This window comes from Leptopilina heterotoma, unplaced genomic scaffold, assembly GCF_015476425.1.
Source record: "Leptopilina heterotoma isolate Lh14 unplaced genomic scaffold, ASM1547642v1 Lhet_17, whole genome shotgun sequence".
Classification (NCBI taxonomy): domain Eukaryota; kingdom Metazoa; phylum Arthropoda; class Insecta; order Hymenoptera; family Figitidae; genus Leptopilina; species Leptopilina heterotoma.
The window spans coordinates 167,903-182,748 of record NW_025110886.1 but is presented as its reverse complement, the minus strand read 5'-3'; positions in this window follow the sequence as shown (position 1 = coordinate 182,748).

Sequence of the window (14,846 nt, the reverse complement as noted above, 5' to 3'; positions counted from 1 at the left end):
CATTGAGCAAGTAAAACAGCCATAGAAACGAATGTAATTTATTTAGAAGCGCGGCCCCCTTTTCTGGCAGTAGCGAAAAATATTTAATAGAATGAAGAAGATTTCCGATATCTTGTCCGAAACGTTAGGTTTTAGGACTATCGTTAACATTTATTTTATCACCTGATTTTTTTTCCTTTTGGGGAAAAATAATTTTGTACCTTTTTGGAATGGTTTAAACGAAAATCTAATTATACATAAGAAAGAGAAGAGGAATTCAAACTTGAAGATATCTTGGTAAGCGAGTTATTCAACATTTCTTGACGAGACTCTTAGCCTTTGGCAAAGAAAGTCGATCGGATATCGGAAGTCCACAAAGTATTGCAATCGGATCCGATTAATTGCGTCCTTTTGATTTACACGTACCCTCGAGAAACAGTCGTATAAAGTTATATCTGAATGCCTGGTAGCTAAAGAGATAGTTTCGAAAAGGAGATAGCCAACTTTTTACCTAGAGATTCACCCTATCTCAAGGAAATAAAAAAAAAGGAGAGGGTCGAGAACCGATTTTCTTTTTATATTCAATATCGCAAAAACATGATGTTACATTTCTAAACTCGCAATAAGCTCCCTAACACGAAGGTCGCATATTGGAAAACTGAGTCAACCCTCAAGGCTCCTGTTCAAACACCACGAATAGCTTAATATGAATCCAAAACTCAACGCACTAGTGACTTTAAATAACTTCTGAAATTAACATTTTCCAGTGAAATTATTTATGGAGACGGAATGTTGGTACAATAAAGTAACGAAGCCTATATAATAGAATCTGTGAATGCAGCTGAAAAGATTCTTCCAATATAGGATCATCCTCTACAAGCTGAAGAGTATCCTTTTACCGTGGCTGGAAATCTTTTACGATGCTCTCTAGAATTTTTCCCCAAGAATTTTCGAGAATTTATTTATATAGAAGCGAGTTTAATGGTAAATTTGATGCAGATATTTAGGCGAGTCCTCGAGACTCACATATATATTATAAAGTATATTAAATATATATTTCACGACACAATCATATTTCCTAAAGTGCTTTTGAGTAAAATGTAGCATTATTATATCGGCAAATAATTCATCTCCATTTTGTTACATCTAAAATAAACCAATTACAATGGCTTCTCTATAAGCGGATATTAAGATACGTAGATATATCTTCCAAGGGATATCATGCCTTCCAACCGTTTCACATGCCTGAGAAACTACACGCAAGATACCCCCCCGAAAACTGGAATGGGAAAGGCTCAAACGGAGGTGGTAGATTGAACCCCGTTAATACACGGTTGGCTTAAATTTTAGGAATGTAACGGGTGCCCGTAATCCCTGCTTCAGCTAACCCAAGTTGCAAAGTGGCTCGTAATCGCTTCCACCGCAAGGCTTCTTTCCGGACAGTGGCTTAACCCGCAGGTGGAAATTTACAACAAGCGTAAAACAACGGCAATACTGCTCCTCGTATTTTCTGGTTTCCAAAAATTGTTCAGTATCGATATAGTCAAAATAGAATCGAGATACTTGGTATAAAAATCTAACAGATATTGAAGTTTGTTTATGTATTAATTAAACAATTTTTTAATATATTCCATTATTTGTTTGAATGTCTTGAAGGGCAGAATGATAATTTGACCAATATCTCTCACTCTCTCTCTCTTTTTCTTGCTTCATATCTTCCACCCCTTTTTCCGAATAAATCTGTGACAAAAACTGGAGGGGATGAGGATGGATTAAGAAGTTGAACGGACAGACAAAAGGGACAGTGTTCATTCAAAAGTTGAGCTGCTGACATGAGGGAAAATTTCTAATGTATTTTGATCGTGGAGTGCTAACAGAAGGAGAATAATAATTTGGTATGTTAATTTCTGCTGCTTGTAATTATGATTGCTCTTAAGAGCTGGACTTCCCCCCTGCTGCTGATGAAACCTCTCCCTTTTCTTAAGGAAAACACTAAATCTGTCCAAATAAGACAACGAGGTAATACGACTCTGCTGAATTATCAATTTTACTTTTTATTTAATAAATGTTTGTTTTAAATACTGTACTCGATATTAAAACTCAAAGAACTTAAGAGGAAAATTTTCTGATGTTCTTATAAATAATAAAAATCCTTTTACAAATCAAGACAGGTCATTTTCTACAAAAGTATAAAAAATTTCTTAAAGAACAATCCTGATGTTTTATTTACTCTAGCTGACAAAGGTAATGTGACTGTCCTTATAAAAAAATCTGACTACAATAAAAAAAAAATGTTGGATGTTTTCTGACGTGCCAACATATGAACTTACAAAAAAAGAATCCTTTTAAAAAAACTCATCAAAGAAACGTCAAGCATTCTAAAATATCTGAATGAAAATGAATTCCTAGATAAAAACTACCATCCTAATTAATTGACTCTGACACTGTAATAACAATAACCGCAAAAAATGGTGATATTGGTGACCTCATCGGAGTACCGTTTGTTAATAAATTTTTTCATCAAAAACAAAATATGTATTATCAAACAGAAATTCAGTACAATTAATAATATCAACAAAAAGAATTTTATATTTATTACTTGTTATTACAATTTGTCGTTTACAATTATTGTTTACAATTATTGTTGTTATTTGTTATTCCAATTTGTTAATACAATCAACTATATCAGCAGAAGGAATTTTTACAGCTTTGTTGACTATTTTGATTAAATTATCTTAAAATTTAAATTTGTAATTGTGTTCTTATGGGTGTCTCAAGTGATTCCTGTAAATTCACAATAGAAATCTCTTTTGAAGAGCGTATTGACGCAAATCAACCCCTTCAGGTGTTAGAGAAACCAAATGCAGATTCACAGTATATAGGCAAGTCATGATTAATGGTCCTAAACCATAGCACTTGTCGCTTACTGTGATCTGACTTTAACGATCGATATATTGCTCTTCATTCTCGAAACGCCTGATGTTTACTAACTACTGCAGAGTTACTAGATCACCTTATTTTTATCGCCTTTTTTCTGCATTAGCCTTGGATTATGATTTTTTGAAGCATTAATTTTTTATGTTTATGTCCACTATATTGGATTTTTGAAATTTAAATCACTTTCATAATCAGCGACGCCAAGAAGTAAATTAATCCGGAAATTCATCACCCAAGGAATTCATTTGGTCATGAATTTAACGGTTTGTTTTGAAAATGTGGATCAATACCACTAGGGTTCAATGTTCCTTCCTTAAAGTCAGAGCGTTTAAAAAAGATTTTAGTTGGACGAAATCCCTCTGGACAAAAATTTACAATTTTTATCAAATAAATATTTAACAGATTGTGGATTACAATTTTTCCCAGCTTAATTAATATGCAAATAGTTTATATTCCACTGACGCTGAGAAAAACAATGTTGTTACATTCTCTTGAAATAAAACTAAACTCAAGACTGTTAAGAACTTTTTTATCTGATCAAAAACCACATGGAAAAGATAATCCTTAATAAATTCACTCACTATCTACCTTGATGACCGTTATCCATTATGCAAAAGGTCTAATCACTAGCGTCAGAAAAACCCGCAACACGGAGTTTTACTGCTTCGTTATACTATCGTAAGAAAATATTGTACACTAAGCATAATACACTTTTACTTCTAATCAATTATAATTACTTATCAGATTTTTTATTTTGCAAAAGAAAAATTTTTTTCCTTAACTGATTAATAAATTCAAGGGTTCCGAAGAAACCTTAATAAGACAATTATGTGAAATTAAAGTTATCAGTTGTTTTTAAGAACCAATGTCAAGAACAACTTTTTTGCACTGGTAATATGTTAAGGGAAAAGTGTATACACGAAGTTTTAAGCCAGACATCTTAAAATGAATTAAGGATAAAAATTACAAATCTCCACCATATATCCCCACAGTAAATGGTCTGTCTTTGACTGAAACGTATCTACAGACCTCATTCCATCTCCCATCCCAATCCAGCCACTCGAGACGAGTAGACCCATAATTTAGACAGCTCGCTCGGTGTAAGTATCGCGCTGTCACTTTTAACCACTGAAGACGTTACAAACTGTCGAGTGCTCCAGTTTATATCTTAGTTCCTGAAATGTGGCCATTTTCCCCTGACCCGAATTCAAGATCTTATTTTTTTTCTTTTTAATCTTAATTTTTATTGGAATCTTGAAGATTGGGAGATTAATTCAAAATTGTAATTTTGTACTGATGACAATTCTGAATATTGTTATAAATTTTGGTGACCCAAACCTGATTTATTTACAGAGCGGAAGGTTCTGATCTTAAGGGACATCTATGAGAAAGGGGAACTGTTAAATCGAACTGTCAAATTATTAAATTTTTATTTAAATCCTTTACAATTAGAATCAGAGAGAAAGAGTAGATCCAGATGTCTTCAGGTGCACTGAAATAAATTTAGAACTTTGTGGAATCAATCGAGAATTTAAATGGGGACAAAATTTAAAGTAGTGATGTCCCTTCTAAAGTTATTGTTAAAGTTCTGGACTCAGCAAGCGATGCCCCCTTCAGTGTGAGGTCGAGGAAATGACGTTGTCTAGCGGAAACAGAGAATGCAGTAGATTTTTCTCAAATTATTTTCGGGACAGTCGAAAGTTTTTAATTGAATCCTTTACAATTAGAATCAGAGAGAAAGAGTAGATCCAGATGTCTTCAGGGACACTGAAATAAATTTAGAACTTTGTGGAATCAATCGACAATTTAAATGGGGACAAAATTTAAAGTAGTGATGTCCCTTTCCAAATTATTATTAGAGTCGTAGACTCAGCAAGGTACGACCCCTTCAGTGTAAGATCGAGGAAATGACGTTGTCTAGCGGAAACAGAGAATGCAGTAGATTTCCCTCAAATTGTTTTCGGTCCGGAATGTCGATGTATATTAATTTTAACATCCCTCAGCCTTGGGGTGACCAATTTATTTAATTGACGTTGATGTCGAGATAATGCAGTCCTTAGAAAAATAGAAATGTGCCTCGTGGTAGAAATTATCTCCTTGAATGAATTTGACTAAGACGAGACTCGAAGAAGGCACTTGGTACTTGAAGAAGTTTTCTGAACTGGAGTCGAAGAACAAACTCGAGGACCGTACACAACTTGTTAACTTGGTGGCGGTTTGTGGACTGACACGAAGAACACAGGTAGTTGATTCGGTGGTGATTTCTGGACTGGCATCTTTTAGAAAGTTCCTTCAAATGGAACAAAATGTTAATGCCACCCACTTTAATTACTTCTGGGTCAGTTTTTTCTATTGATTTAATTTTGCCGCATGTTACATCTAATTTAATTCTGATAACTTTTGAGGGTTATTTTAGAAGTTATCTATTTCCCTTAAGTTGCAAAAAAATTATCCAAATTCCAAGAGAAATTTTGTTGAAAGCACCAAATAATTTAAATTAATAGTAAGTCTGGCGTAAAACAAATCTTCTGGATTATATATTGAAATCGACATTACAGCGGGGGATTTAATTTAGAAATTAATGTGATATTTCCCCTTCGACGTATGAAAATGAATGAGAACTTACTTCACAATCGTCCCTTGTAGGTTACTTTGTAGAGATTTTCAATAGGATTCTACAACTCCTCTGCTCAATGACAATCTGGAATTCAAACGACGTCCTTTTCCGTTGAACTAGGGTTATAATAAAGTTGGCGCGTGCAAGCAAAATCGACGACCACCTAAAGTAATTTCGTATCAATTGGAGTAAGAACGGGCTTTCGAAAACCGAGATTCCTCGAATGCAGAGCTAACTTCGATAAGGGCAATGAGTAATAGGCTGCTTATTTTCCAAGTTCCCTTCGCTCGCCAATCCCTGGATTTCCCGCCAGTGGAAGGAGAATGGAGACCACCCGTGTAGACGGCGAGAGTACCGACAGATAATGCTATTAATTTACTTTCAAGAATCGTAAAATTACGATAAAACTTTAAATTGGATATTTTATCTGGAAAATCTTCTTTTCTCTTTGCTTGACAAGAACATCAACCACAATTCTTCTTTTTTTTCTTCATTTGTACACACAGAAAAGTTTCAAACGTGCGCGCACCTTTCAGCTAGGCGTAGACTTCTAAAGTGGACAAAACCTCTAATCCTCTTAGAATCCTCTCAACCGTCCCATAAAGAGAAGACTTTTACCATCACACTCAACTTTTCAAAATGAAATGTTTCCCCAAAGGTAGAAGCCGAAATGAATTTGTTTATTTACCAAAACTAAATAAATCACTTACCTTAATTAAATTGAAGTTTCAACCTTTAATTAGATTTTTGTTTACTATCCATGTTTATCCAATTAATGAATTTCAAATGATTTGTTTTATCTTCGAAATTACAAGCTGCAAAAGAATTATTTTCAGTAATGACGTTATTTGAATCAATTAAATTGTGTCAAGTTTGAAAATGATAAACTGGATCAGAATGATGGGAATAATCAAAGGCTACAGAAGTAATTCTACATTTTGCAGTTAAACTTTTTAAAAGGACATAAATAACAATGTTGAAGAAATCGCATCTTATAAAATGGTTACTTTATAACTCAATTTAAAACCCTTCCAGATCTCATCATACAGTTCAACAAACAACTTTTGTAGCATACTCGCATAAACTTTTATCCATGACACTTTGAATTTCGAAAAAGTTTCAACGAGGTAGGTTATTTATAGAAAAGTTAGGTTTTGGAGGCACAAGAGGAAAGTCGAGCCGAAATAGAAAATTGTGAAATGTGCAAGTACGAGAAAACGGTAAGTTGGGAGAGTAGAAGGAGGTGGCTAGGGAGTAGCAGTCGATGTAAAGAAAGCCGGGAATGACTGTCGATCGACCTGAGTCTACCTCCAACTTGCATTCACGCGTCTTTATATTCCTTATGTGATACTTACACAAAATGAAAAGTTCCCCCTGTATATGGTTTCCAAAAAAAAATAATGCTCTTCACAATAGCAAAAATATGCTTTTCCAAAGAGTTGTAAAAAAATGGCAATAGATGCAATTTATCTCAAAGTGAGTAAATAAATATTTGCAAATATTTTTTTTTAGAGAAAACCTCTTTTCATCAACAGGGAATCTAAATAAATTATGTATGGAAGAAGGTAGAGAACATTTGGTATGCGGGGATGATGCGATTGACTGAAAAGTATTCTTAGACACGAAAGCATACAGTGGATAGAATGGTACCTCAGGAGAGAAGCATCCTGGCATCGATAATTTTAATTTCCCCGGAGTTGCTACAAAATAACAAGAGGGCTTGCAACACGACACTTTATTCAATGGAATCAGCACATCTCTTAGAGACACCTCAAACTCCTTTTCACTCCAATAAGTCTAAAGTAATTATTATTCATGACGTCAGTTCCCATTGACATCGACCATACGATGTACATTATCTTTAAACTAAATTTTTTCTCATCCGTCTTGGAATTCGACAATCTAAATAAGAAAATTAATTTATTTTCTTTTCGAAAATATTTGAAATAACGGATGGAATTGTTGTTCTCTATTTGGAGGTCCACTTAGGAAAAATTATCCAGGAAGCTCCCTTAGCAGGGATTCTGTAATTCTTACAGTCGATTCTTACAATCGATTCTGTAACTTTTCCACAGTCCACTCTCACTTTCCACTCTCAGTTCCCACCTTCCATCTCCCACTAACACTTCCAACCTTTTACTCCCACTACCCACTTTCACTTCCAACCTTCCACTCCCACTTACCACCTTCAACTCTCACTTCCCTCCTTCATATTGTCACTTTCCGCTCTTAATTCCCACCTTCCACTCTCAGTGGCTACTTTACACTCTCACTTCCCTCCTTACACTTTTCATTTCCACTTCCCACATTCACTTCCCTCCTTCGTATTCCCACTTTCCGCTCTCAGTTCCAACCTTCCACTTTCAGTTCCTACTTTACACTCCCACTTTCCTCCTTACACTTTCCATTTCCACTTCCTACTCCCAGTTCCCACCTTCCACTTCACACTCCGACTTTCCGTCTTCTACTTCATTTCATCATATTCTCAATTTACGCTCTCACTTTCCACCTTCCACACACCGTTCCTACTTAACACTCCCACTTCCCTCCTTACACTTTCCACTCTCAGTTTTCAACTTCCACATCTCACTCTCTGTTTCCACCTTCCACTTCCCACTCTCAGTTTCTACTTTACACTCCCACTTCCCTCCTTAAACTTTCCATTTCCACTTTCCACATTCACTGCCCACTCTCAGATCCCACGTTCCACTTCTCAATCTTACATATTCCCACTTTTCACCTGCCCTCCTTGATATTCTCACTTTTCACTTTCACTTCACACCTTCCATTCTCAGTTCCTACTTTACACTCCCACTTCCTTACACTTCCCACTCTCTCTTCCTACCTCCCCATTCCCTCCTTCAGATTCCCACTTTACACTGTCATTTCCTTCTTTACACTCCCATTTACCTCCTTACACTTTTCACTCCCACATCCTACATTCACTTCACACTTTCCATTCTTACTTCCCACTCCCACTTTCACTTCACACTTCTCCTTCTAATTGTGGGGAAGTGATAAATGGGAAAGAGGAAATAGAAAGTGGAAGGTGGGAAGTGAAATTAGTTAGTTAAAGTGAGAAGTTAGACTGGAAAATAGAAGGTGGGCAGAAGTGGAGAGTGAATGTATAAGTGGAAAGTGGAAGTGAGAGTGAGAGTGGGAAGTAAGAGTTGAAAGTGGAAGGTGTGATGTGAGAGTAGAAAGTGGGAGTATGAAGGAGGGAAGTGTGTGTGGAAAGTGGGAATATCAAAGAGGGAAGGTGGAAAGTGGGAGTGGGCAGTGAATGTGGGAAGTGGAAAATGGAAAGTTTAAGGAGAGAAGTAGGAGTTTAAAATAGAATCTAAAAGTGGAAGAAGGAGTGTAAAGTAGAAACTAAGAGTGGAAGTGGGAAGTGAGAGTTGAAAGTGGAAGGTGGGATGTGTCAAACAAGACAAGGATTTCAGAAATTCCTAATTATTAAAATAATCATCCGGATTGATTTCCGATGGACTTTGTCGACTTGAAGTTTTTAATTTTATTAACGTTCGCCTAAATTGTTCTCATAATCCAGTTGTAAGATATAAGTTGCGTTGCGACTAGCGGACAGGCTTAGTCGATTTTCAGAGAGTTGAAGTTTCTTCGCAGACCGGATCAAGACTGAACACTGTTTCATAGACGCGAGACGCCCCTACGGGAACTATGGATGTGAGGTGGGAAATTTTTGCGGACTTAGAATTTTTGGGGTACCCGTAGGGTCTCTAACTCTGAGCCTGTTGCAACGTTAGTTTTGCTGAGTTTGAAAAATTTGTAGTAAAATCCTCGAAGATCCCTAAGAAATTCCCAAGAATATACCTTCCAGAAAGCATTTCACAATTAATTTTAAATCAGAAGCAACAATAATTATTAACTTGGAAATTTGAAATTCCCTTTATTTTTCAATATACATTAAGCAATTAATTCGTAACAGGGTGGCACAATTAGAAAGTCTTACAGTAAAGAAAGAAGGAAAAAAGTAAAGGAAAGAGTACTCAAAAGAAAGAAGAACGAGTGAAAGGAAAAAAAAAGATTAAAAAGAACGAGTTGAAAAAATCCTCAGTATTATTCTGGGTTTTTCCCTCTGTCCGAGAGCTCCATCTCCGATGCGAAGAGGTAGCAGCTATCTAGTAGGCTAAGAAGATAGGGGATGGGGTTGGTGGGAATGAAGAATAATCAAAAGGGGAAGATTTCAAAGAAAGGGGATGGGGCGTCTATGGCGGTGGACCAAGAACGAGCTGCGAATGGTCTCCAGAGTGAGGAGTGAAAACTGGAAGGAAGAGGAGAGAGAGACCGGAATGGAAAAAAAAGAATCGACACATGAGTCGCAGAGAAACTTTAATGACATTTCTTATTTCCAGCAACCTCCACGCTTGCCGACCTACCAGCCCGACACCTCGACTTATCCCTCTTTCTTCCTCTCTCACTCTCTCCCTCTCCTTTACCTCAGTCAAGCCAATCTCCACTGAATCGTCCTGAAACTTATTTTCGTTCAAACTTTTCTTCCCTAATTAATGTAATCTCTCAAGTTTTACATAAGCAATTCAAACGCCACTCTTTCTAGAGAAATAGAATTTGAAAAAAAGTTTCTTTTTTCTAAATTTCCATCTACCTGGGGAAAAAAAAGAGAAACAGGCCAATATTAATTAGCCTCCTTCTAGGCGATAAAGTCGAAGGATTTTCAATGGAATTGAATCCGAAAGAGATTGAAACGTTCAGAGTTCTTGGAGAAGTAAGCGATTAAAGGCAACCTGCGATGCGGTTTTAAGAGAGATAACAAACAAAAGAAAGTTGCGGAAAAGAATAAAAGGAATCGAGCAGATGAACTCGAAGAGCGTACGATACTAAAATTTTATATCCTATCAATCCCCGTTTCGCAGTCTCTCTCTCCCAACACTCCTTTTTCTAGATTTCTGTTTCAAGTATCGCATTCAGCAAACTCGAACCGAATCGATAATGTATAGCCGAAAAAATTTTTTTTTCTCTTCCTCCATTGTAGAATCACTTTCTTAACGAAAGTCGGAAATACGATCACACAGTTCAAATTCTATTGGCGTCAGTGAGATGGCAGTTGTCGATTTTTCATCCGTTTGTCAGCAGCTGGGAAAACATTCACGGAAGGTCTTTTCAGATTTTCCAGCAGCAGCGTCTCTACACAGTGAAAGGTCAATATTTTCCTTTGAAGCGTTGTCTAACCTCAAGGCATCGCGACGAAACTCTAAGCGCTTTATCTCAATTCGTCTTTGAAAAAAAAGAAAATGCGATTCCGAAAAGAAGGACGGAATTTCTAAATTGAAAGTCAAATTACAATTCTCAAGAGTCTCATCATTTTAGACTTCAATTTCTTTTACATTTAAGAATTTTCAGAATTTTCAAATATCTTTAGCTCCTTAAGTTGAATGAATCGACGTCAAGGAGGATTGATAACGGAGAAAAAGAGGAAGAGAGCCCTTGAATTACTGGCCATTAGATAACTAAGATGGTTGAAATTGCGAGGGAATTTCTTTTTTTTCCTTTTTTGGTGGCGCTTCTTCAACTCTCACACCTATATCGGCGCTATCAACGACGTTGACACTGTCTCTCCCACTAGTGATTCTAATAGGTCCTGGGCGATTGAAGAGGGAAAATAGAAATTGATTAGCGGCAAGAGAGACAGAGAGAGAGAGAGAGAGAAAGAGGCATTCACTTGAAACAGAATTGCTGCCCTGAATTCCCCTCATCGCAGATTTTCCTCTTATTGATTTTGTGATTTATCTTCACACTTTTAATTATATCAAATTGCTCTTCATTAATTTTCAAACCTTTCAATTAAATTACGACAGATCCGTTAAATTAACATCAAGTCTAATGAAAATTTAGCTTTCTGAGTCTCTCTATCTATATACAGTTTCTACAGTTTTTCTTCTGATCAACTTAATAGTTGGGGTAACGTTCATAGTCAATATTTAATCAGGGGCCTAAACATTTTTATTTCGAAAAAGCAGGGAGTCAATTGTGGTGAGTAAACGTCATTAATGGGTAGAGACGAGCGCCGAATTTCAGTCAAAGCGAGAAATTTTGTAACTTTTCCATCTCCACTTTACAGTCTCAGTTCCCACTTTCTACTTACTATTTTTTACTTCCCACTTTCCATTTTCCACTCTCACTTCCCACTTGTCATTTTCCACTCACACTTCACACTTTCAGTAGGAAGTATCGTACTTACCATTTTCCACTCTCACTTGCTATTTTCCACTCTCAGTTTCCACTTTCCACTCACACTTTACACTCTCACTTACCACTTTCTACTAACCATTTTCCACCCTAACTTTCCATTTTCCACTCTCAGTTTCCACTTTCCCCTTACACTTTACACTCTCACTTACCACTTTCTACTAACCATTTTCCACCCTCACTTTCCATTTTCCACTCTCTCTTCCCACTTACCATTTTCCACTTCCTATTTACCAATTCCCACCATCAATTTCCATTTTCCACTCTCACATCCCACTTTCTATTTTCCAATTTTCACCATCACTTTCCATTTCCCACTCTCACTTCCCACTTGCCATTTTTCACTCACACTTCACACTTTCAGTAGGAAGTATCCTACTTGCCATTTTCCACTCACACTTCACACTTTCAGTAGGAAGTATCGTACTTACCATTTTCCACTCTCACTTGCCATTTTCCACTCTCAGTTTCCACTTTCCACTCACACTTTACACTCTCACTTACCACTTTCTACTAACCATTTTCCACCCTCACTTTTCATTTTCCACTCTCTCTTTTCACTTACCATTTTCCACTCTCACTTCCCACTTGCCATTTTCCACTTCCTACTTACCAATTTCCACCCTAACTTTCCATTTTCCACTCTCAGTTTCCACTTTCCCCTCACACTTTACACTCTCACTTACCACTTTCTACTAACCATTTTCCACCCTCACTTTTCATTTTCTACTCTCTCTTCCCACTTACCATTTTCCACTTCCTATTTACCAATTTCCACCATCAATTTCCATTTTCCACTCTCACATCCCACTTTCTATTTTCCACTTCCTACTTACCAATTTCCACCATCACTTTCCATTTTCCACTCTCACTTCCCACTTGCCATTTTCCACTCTCATTTTCAATATCACTTCCCCCTTCCGCTTCCCACTCTCACTTCCCATCTTCTACTTTCTACTCCCACTTCTAATTTTTAACTCTCACTTTCCATCTTCCACTTTCCACTCCCACTTCACACTCTCACTTCACACTCCTACTTTCCACTTTCTATTCTCACTTCCCACTCTACAGTTTCATACTCCCACTTTCCATTTCCCACTCCCAAATAGCACTTACTTTCTTCTTACCATTTTTCAGTATGATTTTCTTTTTTCCACTCTCACTTTCGACTTACCATTTTCCACTCTCACTTTACAGTCTGATACTCCCAATTACCATTCTCATTTTACACCTCCATTTTCCACTTTCACTCCTTACTATAATTCACACACTCACTTTCCATTCTCACTTTAGTCTCATACTCTACCATTTTCCATTCTCACTTTCCACTTCCCATTTTCCACTTTGTTTTCCCTCTTTCCAGTCTGTGGAGTGTGAAAAAGAAAAGTGAAAATGGAAAATACAAAGTAAAAGTATGAGACTGTAAAGTGGGGGTGGGAAGCGAGAATGGAAATTATATTCGGAAGTGAAAGTAGGAAATGGAAATGGAAAATGGTAATTGGGAATGGGAAATGGAAAGTGGGAGTGAAAAATAGGAAGTGGAAAGTAAGAATGGAAAGTAAGAGTATGAGACCTAAGTGAGAATTGGAAGCGAGAGTGGAAATTATATTCGGAAGTGGAAGTGGGAAATGGTAGTGGAAAATGAGAATAGTAATTTGGAGTGGGAGTGGAAAATGGGAATTAGAAAATGGAAGATGGAAAGTGAGAGTAAAAATAGAAAATCAGAGTAGAAAGTGAGAATGGAAAGTGGTAGTGGAAGCTTAGGACTCTAAAGTGGGAGTGGGAAGTGATAGTGGAAATTATAGTAGGAAATGGAAAATGAGAATGATAATTTGGAGTGGAAAATGGAAGATGGAAAGTGAGAATGGTAATTGGGAGTGGGAAATGGAAAGTCAAAGTGAAAAGTCAGAATGGAAAATGGAAAGTCAGAGTAGAAAGTAAGAATGGAAAGTGATAGTGGAAAATCGTTAGTCAGAGTGGAATGTGATAGTGGAAAATGGATAGTGGTAGTATAGAAATCTAAAGTGGGAAGTGAGAGTGGAAATTATAGTAGGAAGTGAAAGTGGGAAATTGAAGTGGAAAATGAGAATTGTAATTTGAAGTGGGCAATGGAAAGTCAGAGTGGAAAATGGAACGCGGAAAGTGAGAATGGTAAATGGAAAATGAAAGTAGAAAGTAGGAAGTGGGAACTGTGAGGGGAAAGTGGAAAAGTTACAGAATCGACCCCCAGGTGCTGAGTAAAATTTAGACCACCTTTAATGAAAAATTTTATAACGCAAAACATTTTATAGAACTCTAAAAGAATACATTTGAGAATAATGGTAAAGTTTGAAAATAGGAAAATTTGATACAAGAGGCAGATTTTATATACCAGGTTGATCTGTTTTGGTTGAATTTAGATTTATACGTCTCTGCATGAGAAATCTGTTTTTCGTTTTCCTCTACCCGTCCATTTTGCTCGTGAAAAGAGTTTTCCTCGAGCTTCAGCACGTTGTCACCGAAATGAAAGGAGAGACGAGTTACAAAAAAATCGGATTGTCCGGTTTGTTGGACTGGCAATGCTGACTCCGCACACTCAACCAGTGATACATCAGCGGCTTACCGTCCTCTCAAACGTAAAACTCTCTTTCTCTAACGTTTTATCCCCCTCTGACCCTCACGCTCTATCAACTTATTTGAGCATCCCTCCCCCACAACACAAGATTCTAGACAGAACCTTGGCTGAATCAATTTTTTTTTGTTATACAAGAAAATAGAAAAATAAAAACCCGAAAACATTTTATTGCTGTCATCCAATTCAATGAAAAGATTTCTCTGATTTGATGATGACGCTTTTGCTCTTCTACAGAAGGAAATTCATGAAAATTAATATTCAAATTAATCTCAATAAATTCACGCCAATAAATACGAGGGAACTTCTTTAAATTCATATTTTTCGTCCCCTCATCCTCAATATTCTGAAACTATGAATATTGAAATATTCATTATTATCTTAAATGAATATTTTATTAACAAACTCGTCAACAAAAATTCATTTTGAACCTGATGTTTAATTGTCTTCTTATCAGAAATCAATTGCGATCTTATT